Source organism: Bidens hawaiensis, unplaced genomic scaffold, assembly GCF_021521415.1.
Source record: "Bidens hawaiensis isolate Kalapana, Puna unplaced genomic scaffold, B.hawaiensis_p1.1 tig00023629_1, whole genome shotgun sequence".
Classification (NCBI taxonomy): domain Eukaryota; kingdom Viridiplantae; phylum Streptophyta; class Magnoliopsida; order Asterales; family Asteraceae; genus Bidens; species Bidens hawaiensis.
The window spans coordinates 65369-82493 of record NW_027493707.1 but is presented as its reverse complement, the minus strand read 5'-3'; the positions used below and the strand labels follow the sequence as shown (position 1 = coordinate 82493).

Here is a 17125-nt window from a genome sequence, read left to right as displayed (position 1 = left end):
CGTCGCGTAGCACGACGGTGCAATTAACCAGAAGCTGCCACGTGTTGACACGTGGTTGGCTACGTATCCCGGGTTACTTAACCTTGTCATCGCGTAGCGTGATGGACCAGTTGGGTTTGACCGTCGCGTAGCGCGGCGCCCCCCTTTTCTTGAAATGCTAAATGCTCTGTCGCTTAGCGCCACAGAGCTTGTCATGTGACCATCGCGTAGCGCGATGTGTCCAAAAACTCAATTTTTTTCATTTTAGTCCCTCAACTTCCAGATTTGGCATTTTTAATCTCTTAACTTCTAAAATTTGCATTTTTAGCCTAAAACTAGATGGGATATTTTCACGGTGTTACATTGGGACCGCTATCAGCCAAGTTTAAAGTTGAGACTGTTATTTGCCAATAGGACATAGTTGGGATTATCTAAAACCAATATTTCAATAAACAAATAACTTTTATTAAAAAGTCATAACATATAAAAGCATAAAGTAAAATGATCAAAAGTGAGGCTGCCAAATACTTGAATGCCCATTTATGAAATTCAATTATCAAAACAAGAAAATCTTGACAAAGACCACCCCATGTGGCATGTGCACATGTACATGTACAAGTTCTTTCAATGGGGATAAAATCATAAAATATAAAAAGGCAATAACAATTAACTCTTCCTAATTATATTTGTGTACAAAACTTAACCTATTAAAGGGTAAAATCTACCCAAAATTACATAAAGTTACAATCTTTATGAATCTTTATCATATTCTATGATCACCCTTTTAATTGTTTTCATAAATCATGATGACCATTGTTCGGGGACGGTTAGAAAATAACCAGTCATCGCTTTTCTGAATCTTTTCTTATACTGTTTTGGAGAAATTATGGTTGGTGTCGCGTTCTTTGGTCCGCCTAGAATCCCGGATGCTTTCACCCATGTTTCTAAATGCTTGTCCCATGTATATTGCCTCATGAAATCAATGATTCCCAAAACAAGTTCTTTCCTTTCCTCATCCACTCCAACTAGCAATGAGTAATCTATCACATCGATCGACTGCACAACAATGCGTATAGATTAAGTTAATCAAATGTCACGCAATTAAATGAAAATCACAAAATTTAAATCTTTAGGCTTGTAAACGAACTGAACGTTTAAAGAGAAGTTTGTTTGCTTATTTAGTAAACGAACGGACATGAACTAAACATTGTGTTCACTTAGTAAAAAATGGACACTAGCACATGTCTCTTCGTTCATTTATGTTCGTCAATTTACATTCATTTTGTTAGTATATTCATTTATTAGTTTTAGGCCCATTACAATATAGTCTAGTTTAAAACTTTTTAAGCCAACACATTGTTGTTCACAGTTACTTTTAACTGGTTTTAGCACGATTTTGTTCGTTCATTTAACTCGTTTATACTTTAAACGAACGAACATAAACGAGCAAAAGCACATTCATTTTCTTAATGAACAATCGTGAACAAGAAAATCTCGCTAGTTTAATTATTCGTGTTCAATTGTTAGTTTATCAAGCTGACAAATGAACTCGAACAAGAAAACCTCGTTCTTTAAAACTTTAGCAACCACCTTTGGTCAAGAAACTGGTTTCTAAGCGCCATATCAGAAAAAAGTCAGTGTTACTGAATTATGCAGTCCGTAAACTAGTAAAAAACTTACTGCTAAGAAGGAAGTGTCGTTCCAAACGGCTCTTTCGAGGGTTCTCTTAGCTTTACTTCCAAGAAATATGGGATTCGTACGCAAAGCTTCCAATAAATTCATATCCAAAAGCGTTTTATTCGTTCCAGTTGTATCCGAGTTGTAACGAGCCCTCGATGAACCTTTTAAATCATAAACCCGTGATATGTTTCTTTTAAAAAACATATTTTCCATCACCAAAACATTCATTTTTGCTTCTTTCCCAGCTCTCAAGTGTTTCACTGTAACCTGCCAATTGCCATCACACCATATATGATTTTGTGATCACAACAATAAAGAACAAAAAATTGAAAAAAAATAAAAATAAAATAAAAAAACCTGATAAATTCCCAAGATCTTTGCTAGACATGTAGGGCTTCCCGAGTTTAAAGAATCCATCAAATATTTAAAATATTCCGGTGCAAATTCTTCAAATGATTCAAGTTCGGTTTTCGTAACTTGTTTTATAATAAACCGTTCATCTAACGATTTAGCAAAATAAACATTACTTTTCCCGCCTTGTGCACTCCATCTTTTGCAACGGCTTAATGACCGAACATAATCCATTTCATTTGGACAACATTTCTCTCTAAGCGAATCAAATTGTTTAGCAAAATAGCACGTTACCGAGAATTTAACTTTCCCATCAGCACCAGACTCATCCTCAAAAGGAATAGTTAAATGATTAGACCCTTTTCGGTCCATGAACAACGGCCCGATTGCAGTTGACGGGTCTTCTGACCCGTAGATTCCATAATGCGTGTAGTCTTGATCAACGGTTGAAAGTGACTGCCATGTTGTCACGTTTGAAGCAACCGAACTGTTTCTACTGAGATTAAGATTAACCTTATCAGTGACCCAATCTTCATGTTCTTTTGAAGTGAGTGCGTATGAGATTATGCTAGTGGGCTCGTTGTCATAAACCGCCATTATTATGTCTCGACCACCATTAGGAATCATTAACCGTGCACCTTCCGGAAGGAAAGCCGGTCTTATGGTTAGCAAGAAATCAAGATTATTTGTATTATTATCTTCACCAGGAAAAGCTTGTGAATAGCTTCTTCTTTGTAAGTTATGAACCGGATCTCGAACCATATGGACATAATCTCCAGAAGCATGAAAAGATCCAAGTGTCGAAAATAAAGGTGACGCCTTTTTTACTCTTTCTTGCTGTCTAATTGCAGAATCAAACGAATAAACCCGAGCAGGTGATGGAGCTAGCCGACTGAGAATCGGGTTAGTTATCGGATTCAACGATCCGGATCCGGCCCATGCTGAGTCTATTTTATCTGATAAAACCGAGGCTGCTGACGGGGCGCGTTCGAGGGACGACACGTGTCCATTATCTGTTTGAAGTTCATTGTTTCTGCATTGGTCAAAAGACGTTGATAACGAATCAGAAACGTTATCAGATCCTTCGTTTTGTTCGGTTTGATTCGGTTCCGGTTCCAAGGCGAGAATGGTATTTTCAGGAATGGAATCAGTTCTTGATGATGAAGAATCTTGGTTCGGTTTCAACTTGGAACTTCTTCCATAGAGACTTAATGAACATATTCGGCGATCCCAGAAATGCATATTGAGCATAAGTGAATGTCTCAAACGGTTAAGTTCAAAAACATCGATTTCGGTCCCATTTTCTTCACCACAAGATTGAAGCAGATCCTTTTTTAATAAAAAAAAATAGAGTAAAAGTGAGATGGTAATAGATCACTGAGTAACCTATCAAAAGAGGTGGCAACATTGGCCCGTTTACTAAATAACGGGTCAATTTGGGAGCCTTGAACAAATCAAATGAAAATTTTGCTAAAAAGTGTTTTCTGGCCAATCCAACCCAACTCGGTTTGGCCATCTAGACCAATTATATATTTCGGAAATTGATGCAAATGACTTACAATGTAATCAAATCTTTCTTTAGTTAGCTGATCCTTCAACTCGATAACATGGTTAATTAACTCATCTGAATCGGGCAAGTCGTTCTTTGCTTCAATCCCATTTAACACATGGAGTATCTCTTCATATAAAGCTTCTGTCTTGCTCAAAAGCTGTCAAACCGAGAAACGAAAAGGTTGAGCGAAAAAAACAGTTAGAAATCAAGAAATTTGCAGAAAAAAATTGTTCATATTCACCTCTGCAATTTCTTTCTTCAACCAATCCTGTTGAAAATGGTCACCAAATTGAAGAACAGGTGGAGGTAAATGAACAGAAAGAATATCTATTGGAGAGTATCGGAAAAATGCAACCATATTCCCCATTCTGTAACAGTTACAATTTTAATAATCACTTACACAATATTAACAAACATGTGTATATATTGTTATAAAACGGAATATTATTACCCGTAGAATCGAAGGCAGTCTCTTTGAAGAGAATGACCACAGCTAGCAACACGGTTAGCAGTTGCATGATTTGAAAAACTAAGTTCTAAAAACTTCCCTAGTGAGAGGCCCCACGCAGCATCAGACATGACCACGCGATGATTTGCAGGTGGGACCCCGTCCACAGGGGTGCATCTCAAACATCTGTGCCACATCCATATTTTTCCATCTTTTTCACCAGATAACTTCAGTGACCGAAGCCGTCTAACATTAATTGTTAGATTGCCCTGCTGGTGAGTGTAGCATGCCACATGGGCTTCAGCTGGTTCCTTACAAAACGAACACAATGACGTCTGAAAAAAAATGAAAAAAATGGTAAGACTGTAAGAGATCCAATTTTGATGAAGTAAATGCAAGAAAAGATAAAAGTAACGTGAATGCAAGAAACAATGGAAAAGGGAAGGTAAAGTTCTGATCTTTATGAAGCAAACGCACTTAAAAGATAATTATAGCATCTAAATGCAAGAAAACCCATAAAAAGAATGGTAAAACTCTAATCTTTGTTAAAGATAAACACAACAAAAGATAATAATAGAACGTAAATGCAAGAAGATGCACAAAAAGGAAATGGTAAAGCTTTGATCTTTATGAAGCAAATGCAATTACAGGTAATAATCAAATGTTAGTGCCAGAAAACCCATGAAAGTTTTAATCTTTAAAAGAAAAAAATGCAATAAAAGATTGAAAAAAAAAACAGAATGTAAGTTCAAGAAGATTCGCAAAAAGTGACTTGTAAAGCTTTAATCTTTTTTCTAAAGAAAACGCAATAAAAGATTATAATAGAATTATAGAATGTAAACTGAACCTACCTGATCAAAAAGATCATCTTGAAGGTATCTCCCTAGTGGTTTATCAAAGGAACCATAGAATTTAATTCTCAAGAGCCTTGAGCGTTCACATACGGTTCCATTTAGTACACAGTGGCTAGAAAACGATACTAATATACTCTGATGATTATCGGCAGCAGCATAATATTCTTCTGAAGCATCAACCACTTCGGTTCTTTCAATCTTTATCTCTTCTTGATCTTCAGTAGCTTCGAGATCATTATCTAGTATATTAGAAACTATTTCAACATCTCTTTCCTCCATGGGGGAAAAGCTTTGATCTTTAGGTGAATCGGTAACTTCTAAAGGAGAGGAAGTTGTAGAACTAGAGAGAATAGGCAAAGAATTGTCATCTTTTATCATTTCTGATTCGACTACTGAGGGAATTTTAGTCATTTTGGGTAAACTAGCACCCTCATCTGCCAAGAAAGAAGTTTCGAGCGATAAATGATACGCTGCAAAGATTGCATACTGAACAACATTTTTGACCTTCTTTAGTTCTTCCCAAGATGACCCTTTTAACAAAACCTACAAAAACCCATGGTAGATTTATAAATTATTAGTAAGAGAATAATGCACAAAAATAATAATGAAAACAAGAAAACTTACGGTGCAACCCAAACGCCTAGGACAACCCTCAAAAAACATCAAAGTTTTTAAAGGTTTCTTGTTGGATTGGTTGGCGATTTCATGTTCTTCCGTAACTTTTTCCAATCTAAATAGCTCACATTGGCCAACCCGTGCGTTGGCAATATGAGCTATGGATGGAGTTATGGGAGCACCAGTGCATCTTGATACACGCTCCAATAATGAGCGTTTGATGTTTGAAACTAAAGAGATCTCCGTTGCTAAAAGATACTCTTGTGCGTACGAAGATACACTCTTTTCCACCAGTAACACGTTTGGACGGTGAGCTTCTATTCTTGAAACAATCATCTTCAAATGATCCATTTCCTATTAGAAAGAAAAATAAGATGCAGAGTTCATAAAACAAATAGCAATGGGTTTAACATAACAGAAAAGTAATGAACCTGCTGAAGTAGTGTCTCGAGAGAAGATAGTTGATCTTGTGACCTATGGTACTCAAGTGCACCTCCTAACATAAGTAATCTTGCATTTTTGTACTGTGAAGTCATTCGTTTGTGTTTTATATTCTTTGTACAAACTACACCTTTCACAAATACACTGTACAAAAGAAGTTAATTTTTATTTAGTTATTAAACCACTAATTAAACAAATATTTAATTATTTACCTCTCAGTAGGACTTCCTGATGCTACACATTTAATCTTTACATAATCACCAGGATCCATACTCCCACCTCGGCTTGTATCCGGTTTCACAAAGTTTGCAACTTGCCATGCTAATGATGTAATAATGTCAAGCCATTTTTCGGTTGAGTTAAACTCTGACTGCAATAGTTGTGACACAAGTGCCCTAAAATGCCCCTGGACCACGGTTTTCAATGGCTCCTGATATTCCTCATTCGGTTTATCTGTTCGGGGCGAATTAGTCATTAGACTTCCACTTACAGAAAACTCACCATTCAAGTCTCCAATTTCATCATCTTCATCCGCAGCATACGAAAAGAAATTATTATCCGCGTCACTGTTCTCGTCATCTGGTGGTGGAGGAAACCAAATCCGATCGTTGGTTTCAAAATCTAACGGCTTACGTGACTTCTCATTAAATATTGAAAAATCATCATAAATCGTTTGTTCATGGCTTTTTAAAACAGCCAGGTGTTGTTCTTGATCAAATGAACCGTCATTTGATGATCTTGGTGTTCCTTGATCATCTGAATGTACACAACTTCTAATCCTATTTGAAGTAATTTGAGTCCTCGATGGACTGTCGGTTGGGCTCGAACCAACCGACATAAAACTGTTGAAATCATGTCTAGTACTAACACTACTAGAATCTACATCTGATGTGTCAAGACTATATGGACTGAAAAAGTTCTTTGCAGAATCATCCACTTCATCTTCATCACTTCTGTGGTTCAAATTTTCAAACCAACCCAAAATCACAAACTATATAAAATGTTACAATTTACTGCTTTATCATTCAAAACTTATGATTTTGTACCTGGATGAGGAGACTCGTACGGACACTGCTTGGAGAGATCGACCATCAAACGATGGTTCGGTCACCGAAGGATCAACTTTATTATCCTCATTACTTTGTGTAATATCAACATTAGCACAATATTTGCAATATTCAGAAACTCTGATTTCACATTGGCAACACATGTTACCACCATCTGCCATTTCGATTCCAACCCGACAAGATCAAGAATCCAAGATCCAACTTAAAAAGATTCAACCTTTGCAACCCAAATTTCAAGATTCCCAATTCTTGTAACACAAAAAGATTCAAACTTTATCACCCAAAAGCTGAAAATGGGTTGAAAAATATATATATTTTTTTCTTTCTTTTGTAAAATGGAAAGATTTATAAAAGGAATAAAAAGTCTCCTTTGGAATCACAAAGCATCTCCAAGGAGAAACATATAATAATACTTTAATAATTATTTACACAGATCTTAATCATCTTATAAAACTATTTCACTATAATCACACATAACACAACAAATCATACACCATCAATTCAACATCAAGAAACAATCTTTTTCCCAAATTAAGATATGGGTAATAACAATAACCCACAAAAGATCCAAACCCAAATCACAAAACCCCCAAATTTTTCATAACTTGGTGATAATCAAGATTATTTAAAAGAAAAAGATTGAGTATGAAAAGGGTTATCTTTGTGATGAATGATGAGTTGAAGGCTCGCATCTCCATATGAAATTGAAGTTGAAACTGATAATAATATCGCTTTCCACATTTCGCGGCAAGGCTTTCATATTCATTACTCAAGCGCATTTAAAATATACAAACATACATGCACTGTATGTATCTTGCTGTTCATTAACTTATGGTGTGAATATGTGTATGTGTGTGTCGTCACACGTGTGTTTACAGGTGTAAGGGTGTCTGCTATTGCTGTGTTAATACTACATTGATGAGGGTTTACGTGAATGTAAGGATCTTGAAAGTGAAAACTTTACCTTTTTGAGAAGATATTGTGCAGCCCATGGGTTTTGAAAAAAATGTATTTTTGGTACTTTTAAGTGTTCTCTTTGTTAAAAGGTTGGACCGTTAGTATTTAAAATCATGATGATGTTTGTAAAAAAAAATATTTTAAAACAGATTCTAAAATCATGGTCATGTTCGTAAATAAAATATTTCTTTTGTTTAGGATATTATCACGTGGTAATATGATGACATCCATTTTTATATGTTATTTCTTTTAGAGATAATCATACTTCAGATGTTAAAAAGAGGGACAATCATGCGTGTTAGAGTTGGAATTAGTTTTCATGAAAACAAATATATATAACTTTTGGAACACAAATCAGTATGTACTACCACTTAACGTGATAAAGGATTCAATGAATTTAGGGTTTTAAATTGGGTATGAATGAATGTTAATTGTACTTTCTCATTCTGAACAATTAAAGTAGCATGTTTGACTGAATGATTTGATGGATTTAGACTTAAGAAGGCTTATATGTTGAGGTTTGGGGTGGACAATATTGACGGACGTTGCTGGTCATCTGGTGATAACAATTCCAATGGCGATTTTCAGAAATTCAAGATGAGTTGTGGTTAGAGGGAAAGAATGACATGTAATGATACTAAAGAGATAGAGTAATAAACACTCGTATTTTTAAATATGGTTGTTATTAGAAAGTATTAAAAGAGTAATAATCTCTTACAGTTTTTAAAGATAATTGATATCAAACAATTCGCAAGCAAAAATATAAAGATAATTAATATCAAACTCAAGCAAAATAGATAAAGATATTTCTTATCAAACAACTCGCAAGCAATTGTTTTTTTTTTTTCAACGTAAATATTAATATAAACTTTATCAAAGTTTCAGTTAAGTTTTAGCATTGGCATAAACTTGGTAGTCGGTACATGTGGAGCAAATATGAATTTCATAAAACCCAAAGGATTAGATCTGTAATTTTATAATTTATAATTATTTATTTAATTAATTTTATAATATATAAATAGATGAGCGGTTTTCTTTCTCCTCACACAATTGGATCGTACGATGCTTAACTGTAATAAATTTCATGATCTCATCTACCCATTCTCTGTATCTGCTATTGGTCAGAAACATTCCATACCATTTAATATTTATGAAATAAAGTTTATTTTATTAAAAATTAATATTTAAATATTTTTGTATATTCATGTACAATTTAGTTTTTCGAGGACGTATCTTTGTGATTCCTTTGACTACAGTTGTATGCTACTACGAACATTCATGCGAGCTTAAAAAATTATGTCGATTAATATAGAACAATAAATCAATAACGCATTTATATTTCAAAATTTGTTGAATGTGGGTTGTGATGATGAGCATGTGAAGTTATTCATGATACATGTCAAGTCTCAGATCGATAATCAACACGAATAAAATGAATAACTCTCGTTTATATTAATCTGAAAATATAACTTAAAAAACTGATTACAGTTTTTAAACCCTAACTCGGTTTGACTCTTGATGAACCCTAACTCGATTGCATCTAGATGAACCCTAACTCGATTACATCTCGTCGTGTGTCTCTAGATGAACCCTAACTCGGTTGCACCTCACATCAACACTATCTATAATGTCTAACCATGACTTGGTTTATATAGACTAACCTAACTTGCTAGCCAAGACATTACCTATTATAATTACAATACAATTAGGAAACATAACCATCTATGACCAGCTTGTCAACATTGGTCCCTCAGGTTCACCGACTTGTGACTTGAAGTCCGAAATTACTTCCAACAACATGCCACTTCAAAATATAATATTTTTAATTTGTTGATGAGCAAGTCGATTTGTTTGAACCCATAACAAACTAAAGTGTTGAAATCAAGTTGAAACCTAATATTTTGAAACCGGTTTGAACCCGGTCAAACTCTACAAAACAGTTTTAACTCGGTTTTAAAGAGGTCAAGCACGATCTTTTTCTTCTAAAAAACGGGTCAGAACAAGAAACGATTTCACCAAATTTGGGTTAGGCTTGTTTTTTCCCAGCCCAACCCGGTTTCTACCCAAACTGGCTTGGGCATAAACCCAATTTTTACGCCTCTACCTTAGACCATAGTAGCGTTTCAACTTAGTTCGTTTCAAGTTCTATGTTTGAAGATCGAACCTGACACATAAAAGTTTTTAAGCTCGTTTTATTACTATTAAGTTTATTATGTTGTTCTATGTATTAATGTAATGTATGACTAATCATTGTATCAAAGGCAAATTGGAAATGCATAATCTCATATTTTATGTATTGCCTGACAATATAATCTCACCTTTAAAAATCATTGCCAACAGCCCAATCTTTCGACTATTTTTCTCTCAATTGACCTCAGTTAAAAAAAACTTAACGTCGTTAAGTGTTTTTCCAAAATTTAAACCGATGTTTTAGGGCTTTTGATCGGAAAAAAGATACGGATTGACTGATGTAATACTTATCTAAAAACGACGATTCAAATGACTTGATTTTTGTTAATTGAAAATTCAAACACTCGAATTGTTCGTCGTTGTCACACCCCAACCCAACGGCGGAACATGCCGGGGCCCGACATAATTTGTATCATAGCTTAAAGACACTAAAATAAATATAAAGTGTCAATATCTAATTTATTTATTTAACTCATCGTACACGAGAATTTCACAAACAAAGTTACTTAAAACAATTGCATCATATAAAACAAATGAATTGTTCTTTATTTTAATAAAACCTAAAGGTCCAACTAAGTCTTGCATCTTCAATTATCCCAAATAGCCACCTGCGATATGCGTAAAAATAGATATATTTTGTCAACATAAAGTTGAGCAAGTAATCACAATTTGAGATATACATAATAACAAAAATAACAATTCCTTGCGATATCATGCATTACTTCAACTAACATAACATAAATAAAATTCGTTTGGCCATGATTCATCAAACACACTCAATGGCTACTAAATAATAAATACAAATAATGGTGTCGTTTGACCATCGCCATGCGAATCGGGCTTTGGCTACTAAGACGGCGTATGATCATACTATGAGGATGAGGATGAGATATCAACCAACCATAAAAACTGTAAACACATAATCAAGCAACATTTAACAACTAAATAATAAATATAAATAATGGCGTCGTTTGACCATCGCCATGCGAATCGGGCTTTGGCTACTAAGACGGCATATGATCATACTATGAGGATGAGGATGAGATACCAACCAACCATAAAAGCTGTAAACACATAATCAAGCAGCATTTAACAACTAATCGAGCAATATCACAAAATGCAAATAATGAAATTGAGTTTGATAATTTAATTGAGTGCACAAATAACTTGGGTTTTGTGTACGCATAAAGTCCCCAAAACGAAAATAGAAAAAGGGGAATGTGATTACTCACTTTGATAAAATTAAACGAGCAAACTGGTCGGTTTGGTTGAACGACCTAGTCATATTTGACAATTAGCAATATCCGAATGAGAGAATCCTTGAGCGAGAAGTAAATGACATGGAGAAACCTACGATCATTATAGCATAAAGACTTAAATTTCCCTTTTGATGTTCACTTGAATTTTAAAAACAATCGAGTGAAAGAGGTTGCGTCTAAAACAATATTTTATACCCTTTCTATTTAAGAAATAATAATCATAGACGTTTAATATTTTGAAAATAACACTACAATTTATTTGTTTGTAATTTTTATAAATAAAACTCAGTAAGTAAATAATAATCTATATTAATATTATAATTAAGAGGTCAAAGTTACTCATATGAGTAATAATAGTAATGGGTTGTTTATGGCAAAGTTTTAAAACTCTTTAAATCAAGTTTATAAACAATTTATCTCAATTATATAAATAATAACGTTGATAAAGAAATTCATGGAAGTTAATGTAAACCACCGTAAAAGAAAAGAAAGAGAAAAAAAATAAGGGAAAAGAAAGAAAGAAAAATAATAAATAAATAAATGTCATTCTCATTCAAACCCTTTCAAAAATAAATTCATGTTTGAGAGAAGACATAAGGGCTTAAACGTTAGGGTCCAAAAACGTATTAGCTCAAATCAAATGAAATCGAAATTCACTCTTGAAGAAACACTAACCGGACCCCGGACAGATTACTGATAACCTGGGGGTTGGATAGCTGTTTTCCACGAGGGGTTAGACCCTTGGAAGATGGTTCTTCTGATAACCTGCAAAACAGACACCGTGAGCTCGTCACTGAGAAGGGGGGGGGGGTTCCTCCTTGTGACCACCCTCCGGCGTGAGAATCAGACTAGATTGCTCTTTAAATATAAAAGTATATTAAGAGATTGCTAGAGCAGATATCAGGTATAATATGATGATAATGTAGTAAGATATGTTGTGTTCAGATGATCATACCATTTGGGGTATTTATAGCCGAAGGTAGGTTTCTAAGGAGGTATGGCCGGCTGCAACAGTGTTCCTGTTCATCAACAGTAGCCTACGCACGTGCCCTGCTGGTAGTTGGTGGGTAGGCAGCGGCTGATAGTGACCAGGCCTGCTGTATACTATTCCCTTTCCACCAACTGCCGGCTATGCACGTGGTATGACAGTAGTTGGTGAGTAGGCAGCGGCTTAATAGTGATACAGTACAGGAGCACGCTGCTCGCCATACTGTATCAGTGAGCTGTCGTATCCCTGATCAGATCTTTCGCCCATACCTCGTCAGGTACAGTTAAAGGTCCTTCAGTATACAGACTGGCTTATTTGGGCGGGAGTATTCCCCCTCCCGCCTCTGTGCGGGATTGCTCCCGGCTTTGCTCATTCCTTCAGGTGACACTGAATGATCGAGAGCTAAGTATCTAGTGCGTGTAGCCATGCTGCGCGGGTGGCCTTCCCTCATGGCTTGTATCCGAGGCTGCGGGAACAGGCGGAGTCCTTCACCATGGGAGGCATTTCCTGCGGGAACAGCTTGCGTACAGCGCGTAAGGACGTCACGTCTCTGAGCATGGTTGGTCCTGCGGATCCAGTTGGTCTCTGCGCAGACGTCCCTGTTTAAGGTGAGTCTTGCGGGACCAACTGGGCTCTGCTGGGACCTACCTCTTCAAGTCCCCCCAGTCCAATGTTCTTCTCATGCGTGTTTAATAAAGTGAGGTGAACTTTTGGACTTGAGCAAAGGGTTTTGAAAAGGGTTTTGTAAGGTTTTCCATGGGGATTCTTTCCGCGGAAGTCCTTGTCACTTGCAGAAATGCCAGAGTTTTCTGCCTGGTCTTTGGGTATGATGCGGGTAGGTCTGTAACCTCCTCGCAAGTCAGGAGCATTGAGTCCCAGTTGTATGGATTTTCCATGAGGTTTTGGTAGTTTTGAACATAGTGATCAATTATGTTAAGACCACCAATTCCATCCTGGAGCTTCAAACAACGTAGTTCTCGACGTTTCCGCTATGCGGGGATGTTATTTCCGTTTCCGCAAGCATTGCCCAGAAGATCCTTCTTGGTTTCAATTCCCAGCGGAGCGCTAGGTATGTGAAGGGTTTTGCCTTGACACTGTACCTGCGCTCGTCTTACGGTTACTTTACTTCCAAGGTATTCCTGGCGTCAATTCCCTGCGGGTGCTAGGTATGTGAAGGATTTTGCCTTTACACTGTACCCGCACCCGTCTTATAGTTACTTGGTTGCCGAGGAATACTTGGCTTCAATTCCCTGCGGGTGCTAGGTATGTGAAGGGTTTTCCCTTAACACTGTACCCGCGGCCGTCTTACGGTTACTTGTTCGCCAAGATTTTCTTGGCTTCAATTCCCTGCGGGTGCTAGGTATGTGAAGGGTTTTGCCTTAACACTGTACCCGCATCCGTCTTACGGTTACTTGTTTTCCAAGGTAAGGGGTATTTTCCCGCTTTTTAATATTTTCAAATTTTTGAATTTTGAAATTCGAAGAGTTGGTGAAAAGATAAGAACAGTCCAAACCTCTGAAACGTCGTGCGACGGTTTCTTCTGACTGTGTCAGGACGTGCAGGAAGTTATGGTGACGTGACAGAACATGGTCATTCCAGACGCTTTTTCTAGCGCGTGGGCACGATTTTTCGGGCGCGTGGCCGCGAAATTACTGGCACACGTCCTGTCAACAGCTGTTGCCAGCCTGCTTTTTGCCACATGTCATAGTTTCATTGCACCTTCGATTTCTCTCTCCTCCGCATTAAATTCACCGCATTAATTGCGATTAGTATATAAAGGGGGAGAGGCCTCTTTGTAATCCACAGTTTCACCTTCTTCTTCTTAGTGATTTCCGGCAAATACTCCCCTTTTTCAGGCAAGCATTTTCCCGAAATCACTCTTCTTTCTGCAAAAATGTCTTCTCATGATGCTGAAGCTGTAGCCGACGATAGGAGTACTGCTGGCGAGTGCCAGTGTGCTCTACCTGTCGATCAGTACCAGTACATAGTCAGGAAGTTCATGCTCGAGTCTCTCGAGCCTGAGTTTCCTGAATCCCACCAGACTGTGTACGATGCCCCCAGTGGCAAGATCGGGGTATATGCTGCATTCTTTGTTTATGGGAACCTTAGGTTTCCATTGACAAAGTTTATGTACCGTGTCCTGGAGAGGCACGGTGTGCACCTGACCGAGGTGCATCCGATGGCGATTGCCAAGGTCCGGCACTTCGAGTGGGTGTGCCGGATTCTGGGTATTGAGCCCTACGTGGACCGCCTGATGACCTTCTATACTTGGAGGTGCGTCCAGGGGTGGTACACCCTGACAACCCGTATTAAGGGTTTGAAGATCTGCGTGACCGAGCGCAGTCTCCGATCGTGGAAGCGGGAGTTCTTCTACATCTCTGCCCGCGCCATCCCCATTGCTATGAAGTTCAAGAAGGGTCAAGCGCTTCCGAGCCTTCATGCTTCCAGTTACCAGGAGGCGGAATGGTTCGCGAAGATATCCCGGGTCCAATCTCCGGTTTACCGGTTTGCGGAGTCCGGGATGGTGCTGCTGGGGATGAGCCGGGTATGGAAGGATGCGTCCCGGTTTCCCATCCTTCTTGAATATGGTTTGAACTCTATTCCTTATGGTATGTCTTGTCTTTCTTGCTGATATTAGTTAATTTTCTAACTGTTTCTTTTTCTTTCAGAGGGGAATAATTTGGAGTCGCTCCTGTTCCCGCGGGAAGCTGACAGTCCCGTGCGGGTGGGCACTCGTGCTCTGGACGACAATGAGTTGCCCATCCTGGAGCAAACGGCGGATAGGTTTGTGGAGGTCTATCCGCCGGGCCAAGAGATCCTGAGCCACCGGCGGCCAGGTAAGGAGATATTCTATCCTGAACCCCTCAATGCTGTACCCGTTGCTGGAAATCCTTACATCCTGTCTTCTTCTGAGGAATCCGCAGATGGTCCTCCCCTTGTGCGGAAGAAGAAGGCTGCTGCCGGCGTGAAGGGGAAGGAGAAGGCCTCTACAGCTGATCCAGTGGTTCTCTCTGACTCGGAGTCGGATAGTGAAGAGGTGGCGGGGAAGCCCGGTGGTGAGAAGAGCACTGCTCCGGAGGCTACGACCGTTACCTCCGGAGAACCAATGAAGACGACGGTGACCGGTACCAAGAGGCCGGCTCCATCGGGTTCCTCCCCGCCCGTCCGTACGTTCAGGGTCAAGAAAACCCGTAAGTACAATCATAATGTCTGCAGATTTATCACTATAAATTTATCTAACACTTTCTTCTTTGTGCAGGCGTGGGTGTTGACGCGTTCCGGGGTGAACCGCAGGGGAGTATCTCCCCGCCAATGACGGTAGGCTCGGTCAGCCTTCCTGAGGCGTCGACCCAGGCGCCTGCGCCTGCATCCGCTGGTCCAGTTGCTCATTCCTTTGAGCCAACTGTTCCGGCAGTGATGACGTCACCGCCGGCTGTGAGTGCGATTTTTACAGCATCCTTCACAGAGCCGGCGGTTACTGCTGCTGCTTACAAGGCGGCGACCACTGCGGCTGCCACCATGCCCGCGCCACCGGCACCGATGGCCGGACCATCAGGTACGCGCAGGGCTTCACGCCGATCTTTGCCACCTTCCCGTCTGCCTGACCTGTTGGATGGATTTCCTTTAGGTTCAGGTGATGGGTTTGGCGGCTATCGGCCTGTCATTGACCCTACAGGTGCGTAGGGTTCGTTTCTTTTTCCCTTATGTTTTGTATCATTTTTTCCTTACTGCTTTTGTTTCTTTTGCAGTGTCGGATTCCAATGAAGTGTATGTTCCTCGATGGAACATACGCCGAGGAACAACCCTTCGCACACCTGTGGAGTGCGTGGACTGGGCTCGCCACGCTGCTCCTCCGGGTGCGTTGGGGTAAGCCATGGTTAGCTACCAGGAGGGTAGGCTAACTAATGAGCTTCGGGTTCTCCAGGCCCGGATGCAGCCGCGCGTCGAGCTGCTTTGTCGTGAAAACGACAAGTTGAAAGCAGCTCACGCCAAGGACATATCTGAGGCGCGTGCTCTTCGGGAGGAGAACCAACAGCTGGCGGCTGCTGCCGCCGACAAGGAGAAGGCCTTCAAGGCCCTCGAGGTTGAAGTTCAAGCGCGACTCGAGGCCCGCTCCAAGGCTGCCCAAGCTGTGAATGAACAGCTTCGGCTGGCCAGGGAGACTGCGCGAAACGCAACCGAGAGGGCTGCCAAGGCTGAAGCCGTTGCTGAGCCTTTGCGTGTGGAGAATGAGGAGCTCAAGGCCAAATTAGAGGCTCTCCAACGCGCTCATGATGCCTTGGCAATGGAAGATGCCAAGAAACTCCAGGAAATCCTGGACCAGAGGGGGGTGCTTGACCAGACGCAGCGGAAGCTTAAGGGCGTCGAAGAGGCTGCCGCAAAGGAAGTTTTACTTGCCAACCTTAACAAGAGCGAAGCCGAACGCGCCCATAACGAAGCTCAAGCTGCCCTCCAATGGCTTCTTCGAGAAGCGTTGCCTCAGGTATGTTTAGATTTATCTTCCCGCTTTTCTTTTGTAAGAAAAGGTTCTAATACTTGTGTTTTCTTTGTAGGTTGTGCGTCGGGTCTTTTCAGAGACCTCTTACGATGATGCTATGACCGCAGCCCTCAACGCTTCTCATGAGGATGGGGAAAAGGCCGGCTTCTTGCTTGGTCTAGGGTTTGTTGAGAAAGGCGTCCCGCCTTCCAACTTCCCTTTGTTCAATGTGGATACCGAAGCCATTTATGACCAAGCATTGAACCA

At 39.5% G+C, this 17125-nt stretch overlaps 1 pseudogene across 1 annotated transcript; it reads right to left on the bottom strand.

The window, feature by feature from the left end:
* Positions 1-780: 780 nt before the first annotated feature.
* LOC143567771 (putative 1-phosphatidylinositol-3-phosphate 5-kinase FAB1C) lies at positions 781-7275 on the bottom strand (annotated as a pseudogene). Its single transcript, XR_013141467.1, has 11 exons — positions 6967-7275; positions 6133-6873; positions 5911-6064; positions 5489-5833; positions 4862-5407; positions 4014-4345; positions 3804-3930; positions 3570-3719; positions 2017-3339; positions 1660-1926; positions 781-1035 (listed from the first exon to the last, which is right to left on the bottom strand). The product of XR_013141467.1 is annotated as a putative 1-phosphatidylinositol-3-phosphate 5-kinase FAB1C (transcript).
* Between the last annotated feature and the right edge of the window lie 9850 nt (positions 7276-17125).